The following is an 8,510-nucleotide window of genomic DNA, read 5'->3' on the forward strand; positions in this document are numbered from 1 at the left end:
CCTGCCCTCCTAAACACAGACCAGTGCATGAAGTGGGCTGGGGATACAGCTGAGTGGTTTTGTTTGGCTAGGCATGAGTACAGTCTGTATATTGAAACTAAGAGCTATATAAGGCAAACAAGAGGGGGAGAACCCTGTTCTACTTGTTCGCATAAGCCCCAAAGAACAGAACCTTCTAAATCAGGGGGAATGGGCTTTTTCTAGCATAATGGTAACAGTGCTCTTTTAATCAGCTTAATAAGCCTTCAAGTTTTATATTTCTAACATGCAAATTTAAGCTTCTTATCAAATTTACTTAGTTTAAAAATGAAGGCTGATCTAATTTCCACCAACTGAATTCCCAGTTGTTATTTACAACAAATAATTCTGACATTATCCTTCCAGATGCGTGTCCAAGGCCAGAGAGGAATATATATGGCAGTCTGTCATAGTCTGATCCTACATCTCATTTCCCTTTTTGTTTATTAGGCAGACTTCCTTTTCAAAGAAGGTTGCTGAAAGCATTTTTTAATAGATAGAAAGTAAGTTTCTTTGCTTGTGGCGTCTGGAAGAATTTCAGATCTTAGTGGCATAGCTCTGTGAAAAGTGTCTTTCTTGTTGCTTGCATTTTCTTCTTTGCTGGCCAGCATTTGCCTGTCAAGCACAGCATTGTAAGGGCAGTCAGCTGCCATTCAAAACAGTGCTGAATGAAGAGTCCAGCCAAGCTGCAGCTGTACAGGACAGAGCACCAGCACACAGGCACAGATCTGAGCTTACTGTGTTGATAGACTTGAAGCGACATGGGCCAAGAAGAGAAAACGGTTGTGAGGCAGCAGAGAAACAGGCTTGCCCTTAAGAGACTTTCCTCATATAGAAGACAGGTTTAAAGGACTGTTTCTTTTTCTTTTTAATTTTCATTTTTCTTATCTTATTGTACCGTTCTTCAGAAAGATGGCAAAGCTGTTAATATCCTAAAAAAGACTTCTAAAAGTCTCTGAAATTTAACAGATTAGAACTGGGCACTTGCCTGTAAGGAAAACAGTTCATTGAGCATTGAACACATTTGCACCTAGTTCCTCACAGAAGGGCACACCAGTGGTATGCATGCATACAGCCAGGCACATTCGAGGAGCACACAGGATCTTGATGTCTTCTAATGTGTGCAGGAGGGATATTCATGTAAGAAACCTGAATGAGCTGCAATCTCAGTACGAAACCTTAATATGACTTAAACCTACCTACAGCGGTCAAATTTCAAAGTTGTGCAATAGGTGAGCAAAATGCAAGCACATCACTTAAACCAAGTGTCCTTAAAATACATGTGTACTTCAGGGTTTTATAAGGAGATTTAAGGAATGTACAGACCTCATTTTGGCATAAAAGTAATTTCACATCTGGAGAGACCAGAATTTGTGATTCAATCTGTTCACAGCTACAAGGGATAAACTGTATATGAAGGTTGTCTTTGAAGATTGAAAGTCTGCTAATGCTCTTTTCATTATCTGTGCTAAGTATCTCTGTATCAGAATCTTTCCTGAGAAACATATCTATCAATTATTTCAGCTAGAATTTGGCTTCAAGCATGTATACTGATTCCACCAGGTACTGTCATGATAATACATTCAAGCATTACCAAGTATAAGCATGTCACACCTATTCTCAGGACTTTCTAACAAGAAACTAGTAGGACCATAAAATCCCAGCTGTCACAGACAGAGAAGAGAAAGGGGGATGCTGTTCAATGTCTCTTCCAGGGGAATCAAATAAAGCTACTAAAATTCCAGGTTCAAAATAAATCAAAGAATGTGATTGTTATTATACCAGGTAGATGAGCTGTGGAACACCTCTTCAGAAGATACTGTAGAAGAGCAAATTTTAAGAGAGCGTGAAGGAACACGGGTGTCTTGGGTTTTGTAACCAAAAAGAAAAAAAAAAAGTTTATTCTATTTCATCTGTTGAAACCCAGTTGGGGTTTTTTCCTTATCTGTTGTAACTCCAGGAGGGAGGGTACAACTGCCTTTCTGATAACAAGCCAGCTGTTAAAACCAAGTGGGGCATTGTTTCTTATCTCTGCTCACCCTCCCATTACCTCCCTAGCCAGCTGTTAAAACCGGGTGGGGCATTGTTTCTTATCTCTGTTCACGCTCCTCTGACCTCCGTGTGCATATCTTTTGTTAATGGGCCATTAAAGCTCACCAATGACATGACACATTACATCATCCCATTGTGAGATGCTCTACCCAGGGAGGAGGAGCCAAAACATTTCCATCCAGATAAAAAGGAGCCACAAGCATCACCACTCATCCAGTGTTCCCATGGGACTCCCAAAGGAAGACTGGACCCATATCTGGACCCTTTTAGTCTACAGGACCATTTCTACTTCCAACAGAACCACTCCAGGAGGGCTTACTTTTGGACTATTTCCAACACCCTGACCAACAGGGTGTCAGGTTGTATTTCTGACTCTGTCAGGGTTTTCTAGGATTTCTTGTTTGTTTGTTTGCTAATTCTTTTGTACTACAACATTTGTATTTTTAACATTCCTAGTAAAGAACTGCTATACCTAGTCCCAAAATCTTTGCCTGACAACTTTTTAATTGCAAATTTGTAATAATTTGGAAAAAGGGGGTGGGGGTCTTAAATTCTCCATTCCAAAGGAGACTCCAATCTTCCCTGGCAGATACCTGTCTATCTAAACCAAGACAATGGGACAAACCCATGTAAGAAAACCTAACCAAGGCTTATAAATATAAATATAAAAAGTAAATTCTGCTTAGAAAGTCTCCAAAATAAAAGTGTTTGGAAGATAGGGGAATACAAGTGGAAGCATAATATATGATTGCTTTGTTACATAATTTTCTAGGTATTTTGGCTGCTCTTGAAGAGCATAAGACTGTCAGAGATGGTTCTATTGTCTAACCAGGTGTGAACCCTCTTAGCTTATGACAATCCTCAGCCTCAGATTTGTCAAGCATGACAGACTTCAAAGCAAGTAATCCCTTATTTTGTAGGAAAAAAATTATCAGTCTTTGAGTTACAGTGTAACATTAAAGAATCATTTAAAAGATAAAGGCCTCAAAGAGAAATTACAATGCAAAAGCTGTGAAATTTTTCCTACTTGCTTTGTTATAAAGCATATAAAGGAAGGGGGTTCAACTGAAAATAAAAAAAGCTCACTGACTGAGTCTCAAGTGCAACTGATTTAACTAACTGTAGTGTCAATTGCTCCCACCAAAAAAGGAAAATGAGAGAGTAGCTGAATATCTGTTATACTGCTGTTTCATGAAAGAAATAGGGTGTTTAATAATGGCAGATGAAAAATTTTCAGATGGATGTGTGATTTCTGTCTGTGAAAGCAGAGAAGAACAGTAACCTAATGGAAGGTTGTAGAACAAGTATAAATGTGGCTGCTTGATCTGCTAGATGCAGAAAAGTCTTTAATATGTTGGACAGTACCTGTGGTGCCTGTATATTGTCTGATCAAGCCTTTACTGGTATAACCTTTCTTTTATTTTTCTCCTTAAGAATGTTTCTTCTCAAAAATATTTCTGTCCTTTGTAATGGCTTCTGCCGCCTGCCTAGACTTTCCTCTGATAAACCTGCATTATTTTTCCCACTACCTGATAAAAGACTCTTCTCTGATTCCCATCCTCACAGGATAGCTGAAGTGAGCAGAATCTAGTAGTGGGAGAAAATTCATGATATGGGTGACTATCCTTTAAAAACCTTTAGTTAAAGAGATTTTCTGTCTGTGTTACACCACAAAATGTGTTACCACTTCCCTTCATCTTCCTCTCTGGTGGAACAGAGCAAGCAGCAAATGATGGAATGGAAGAAGGCAATCCAATCATTCCTACACCGTTTTCACTATTTTTTTTTTTTTTTTCCCCAAAACTGAGATTAATATGCTGTGGAGAGATTAGAATGCTAACATATTTGTGGTTCATCTAAATGGAAGCAGCGACTGGGGTATCTGCTATATAAATGTGTCTGTGGGCCAGATTTGCTCAGCAAACCCACAGCTGTACTGCAGTAACACTCATTTTCTTCCTGTCTTCCTGGGCAGACACATGAAGAAAATATATGGTCTTTTCCATTATATAGGTACGGCAGCCAATCTGGAATACTTCAGCAGACCTTGTAACAAACATCTGAGAGGGAAAACCTGGTATTGAGCCAATATTTTTCCTGGTAATTCTAATGAAAGAACATATGGCGATCTGAATTAAGACTCAACCCAGAACCCTGATCCAAACTTTGCTGAAGTAGGAGGATATTTTCATCCAAATTTAGGTCAGAAGTTTGCAGGTTGTGACCTGGTTTTGTAATCAGACAAATCCACACATTCAGTGAGCAACAATCTTTTCAGAAATTCCAATTTCAAAGCTGGGATCAGTGATAAAAGATCCATCATTGCCTGGCTACTCTGTCGGTACATGTGTAAGTGTGCCTTGAATTATTTTTATAACACTGCTCGCTGTAAAGAAATGACAACCTGCTTGTCAAGAACAGCATGTGTATAACATAAGAAATTAATCTCTTCATGCTAATTAACTGTACTTTATACCACTGATCCCTAGAAGAACTGCAACGTGTCCCTTTAGAAATACATTATATACTATTTTATCACTGAAGGGTGAAGAAAAAGAAAATACTCAAGATTACTAGCGGCAATTAACAATATCTACTAAATAAAAGTAATTTTTTTCAGAAGGAAAAAATTGATTACGAAATTATTATCTGGGTTAAAAATCACATTCCAGAAATCCTTTGTAATGTACTTTCCTTCTCAAAGGGTTTATAAATTAATACATCATTTGCTGTGTCAGTGTAGGTTTGCTCTTATTGGCAAAAGAAAAGTCCTGGAAAACAAAAAAGCAAAACTCCCAGTTATAATAAAATCTAACTTTAATCACCAGCCTTCTGGTGGTGGTCTTAACATGACAGATCTAAACATTAAATTCAACTAGCATTATAATGGGAATGTGATGGTATTGCTTATCAGAGGCACTCACGTGTAATTTTCGTGTACAGCTGAACTGAGATAATTAAGTCCTAAAGGATTAATCCAAGAGTCTTGTACAATTCTTCATCCAACTGGAGTAACTTCACCTTTGATTTCCGATTTGGTAACAAACTTGTCCTTTTCATGGATTCTTCCAGATAGCTTGATCTTGAGGTTTCTGTCAATAGGCCACCTTCATTATACCTAGCAGCTTGGATTTACATAATCTGATTTTTAACATCTACATTACTGGAAGTCTCTGTTGAGCAACAGATGAGACGGTGCACCTGTAAGGTAGCTGAGCTACAACTGAGTTCAGGAATTGCCTAACAAAAAAACACTCCTACCATGGGATCTCCAGTGAGATGCTCAAATTTGAGCAGGAAAAATCCAACTTAGTGCCTTTATGTTTCACATACAGTGATAGCAATAAATGTCGGAACAAAACTCCTTACCTTATGTAGACAGTCATGGATGAGGGGAGGGAACAAGCCCATGACATCTCCTGTGTAAAGTCAAGAGCAGCACCCTGGCCCCAGGAAAGAAATATTCCTTCACAGGTGAGCATCTGCAGACAGACAAGGAATCTGTGGCTTACCTTTCCCTGTTATTACTGTCACTGGTAATCATCACCCAGCCTGTTCTCATTAGAATTGGAGCGGTCCTTCTTCATGCAGGCGCTGCCACATTGTCAGATTTTATTCACCCTCTGTTTGTTTTCCCAGAACTGTTCTGTGAAAGGGGTGGTGGGCAAGGGATGCTGGGCAGTGAGGAGATACCCACCCTCTCTCAGGGCACCGCCTGACATAAGACACATTCACTTTGGCTCATGTGATACAGCTGATGCTGAATGGCTGGACAGCCCCACTCCTCAAAAAGAGCCAGAGGGCGCGCTACAAGCAATTTGTTATGAGCTGCACACTGGCACAGGCAGGCCCAATCCCTGACCCAAGGGACTTGCAGTTGACAGGGCTGTGCTGCAGCAGAGCCCTGTTGTGAAAGCCTGTTTGTCTCTGTGGAGGAATGACCAAACCCCATTATGCAATAGTGGCTTTTTGTTCCATTTACTGTCTTTACTCTCCATTTGTTTCCATGGTAGCAATATGGAAAAATTAGGATTTGTAATGTAAAATCAAGGAAAGAGACCATTTTGTCTTGTCAGAAGCCAGTCTGTGATATACTGAGGTATGTCTATGACAGCTAAACCTAAATCTGTTCCATAAAGAACAGATACATTTAGCAGAAATGTCAAAATCTGGAATTTTATTTCAATTCCTAATAGTCCCCTTCAGCTGGAGTTTATAGGATTAATTTTTATATTTCTATGTTCCAGCACAGAGAAAATGCTTCGATATAAACCCATACATACCCAAAACAAGATGGTAATTTCATAGCAAAATCTTTTACTACTTTAAACTACATTGCAAATTAACTTAAGTTTATGTAACAGCAGAACATACAACTCCTGTCTGCCACCAACCTAAACAGTTCTTAATATGTGTTCACATAGAGCCCTCCTGTGTTTGCTAGGTTTCATTACAACACCCATTACATCTGACAGACAATTTATTGGCCTACATCGACAAGACTGAACTCCAGGAGGAAATGCCAAGCTCCTGTCCTCTCACATTTACACAACATGGACTGCTGAATTCCACTTGCCAAATACTGTATCAAGCTTCAAACGGTGACAAGTGAGACTCTGTCACAAGCTCTGTCTTCGTTACACTATTTTTTAGTGATAGGCATCATAAATATCAGTAAATTATTTGTTGTTATAAGGATTGCTTATGATTTTTATAATAGAATCATAGAATGGCTGGCATTGGAAGAGATTCAAGATCATCTAGTTACAATCCCCTGGCCACGGGCAGAGACAATTTTCCCAGACCACGTTGCTTAAATTCGCCACCCAACCTGGCTTTGAACACTTCCAGGGATGGGGCAGCCACAGCTTCTCTGGGCAACCTGTTCCAGTGCCTCACCACTCTCAAAGGGAAAAAATTCTTCTTAATCTCTAATCTAGACCTAATATTTTTCAGTTTGAATCCATTCCCCCATGTAGTCCTGTCACTACATGCCCTTGTTAGAAGTCCCTCCCCACCTTTCCTATAGGCTTCCTTCATGTACTGGAAAGCCCCAATTAAGTTGCTCTAAAGCCTTCTCTTCTTCAGGCTGGACAAATTCAATTCTCTCAACCTTTCCTCACAGGTGAGGTGCTCCATCCCTCTTGTCAGCCTGGTGGCCTCTGCTCCAACAGGTCCGATGTCCTTCCTATGCTGGAGACCCCAGAGCTGCATCCATGTGGGGTCTCACCATTGCTGAGCACAGGAGCAGAGGACAGGTGGGAAAAGGAGAGAACAGTGTGAAAAATGCAGGAGGTAGAAAGCAAATGCATAGAAGCTGGGCATGATTCTGTGCTCTGCAACACCGAAAGACAGAATGGCACGTAAGAAGCACATCCATTGCACGGAAGAACTGGCATACAGAACTGTAGGAAATTGCTACCTTGAGTTACCTTTCCGTCTCTGCAGGTCAATCTGCAGTTTTCATTGATTATCTGTACAGAGGAAGCAGATCTGCAACAGTAGTTGCTCTTTGTGAAGCAGCTTTAGAGACAAGATACATTTTGCAGCTTAAAAGAAAGACTGTGTAGTTGACTTACCGTATAATTCTTCAAAATAAAAGCAGAGACATACCCCCATTTTCATAAATAAATTTTCCACACTAAGAGTAAACATAAATAATATGAATTTTACAAGGAGGTTTTGATTCACCCTGATTGAAATTTTCTCACTAGTGTTTTCAGAGGATATGACATTAATGGTAATTACATTTAAGAGAATTCACTATGTTCACATGATTTTAGCATATGAGAAACAGTTTAATTATGTACCTTTGGACAGCACAAGGACAGGATAATAAAAATTATTTTCACAAAATACTAAACATTTTCTTTTCATGAGAAAAACACCTCTGAGTTCTGTCCTACATTTATTACTGTACTACAGTAATAAATACTCTATTCTGAAGTGGAAAATGAAGTCAGAGTTTTTATGAAAATAAGTCACACCAAAAAATGGTCGATTATTTGAACTGAATGAATTTAAAGTATTCTGGTTTAGAGGATACAGGTTTAAGGTAAAATACCAAGCTTTAATTAAGTATGGGGAAATGCATGTGACTTAGAAAGGACTATAGAAAAGGAAATCATGTTTGCTCAAATTTATTTCAATATTTATTTCTATATTTCAAGGGAAATTCACAAATGGGCCACAGCTAACTATTCTGAATGAACCAAGACATTCACTTTCTTCTAAATGTTTGTCATTAACTCAAAAGGGCTGTTTACAATACAGTCATTTTTAACTACTATTGGCCTACTGGAAGAGAAATCTAAGCTCTGGTGGGAGAACAACATGAAATGCCTAATGTTTGCCTAGGCTTTTACAGACTTCTTTTTTTTTTTTTTTTCTGGAAGGAAATGAATAAAAAGTTTTAAATGCAGACAATAGGCTACAGTTAA

The sequence above is a fragment of the Chamaea fasciata genome, unplaced genomic scaffold (assembly GCF_029207755.1).
Source record: "Chamaea fasciata isolate MVZ Bird 193981 ecotype frontalis unplaced genomic scaffold, bChaFas1.0.hap1 SCAF_1, whole genome shotgun sequence".
Classification (NCBI taxonomy): Eukaryota; Metazoa; Chordata; class Aves; order Passeriformes; family Sylviidae; genus Chamaea; species Chamaea fasciata.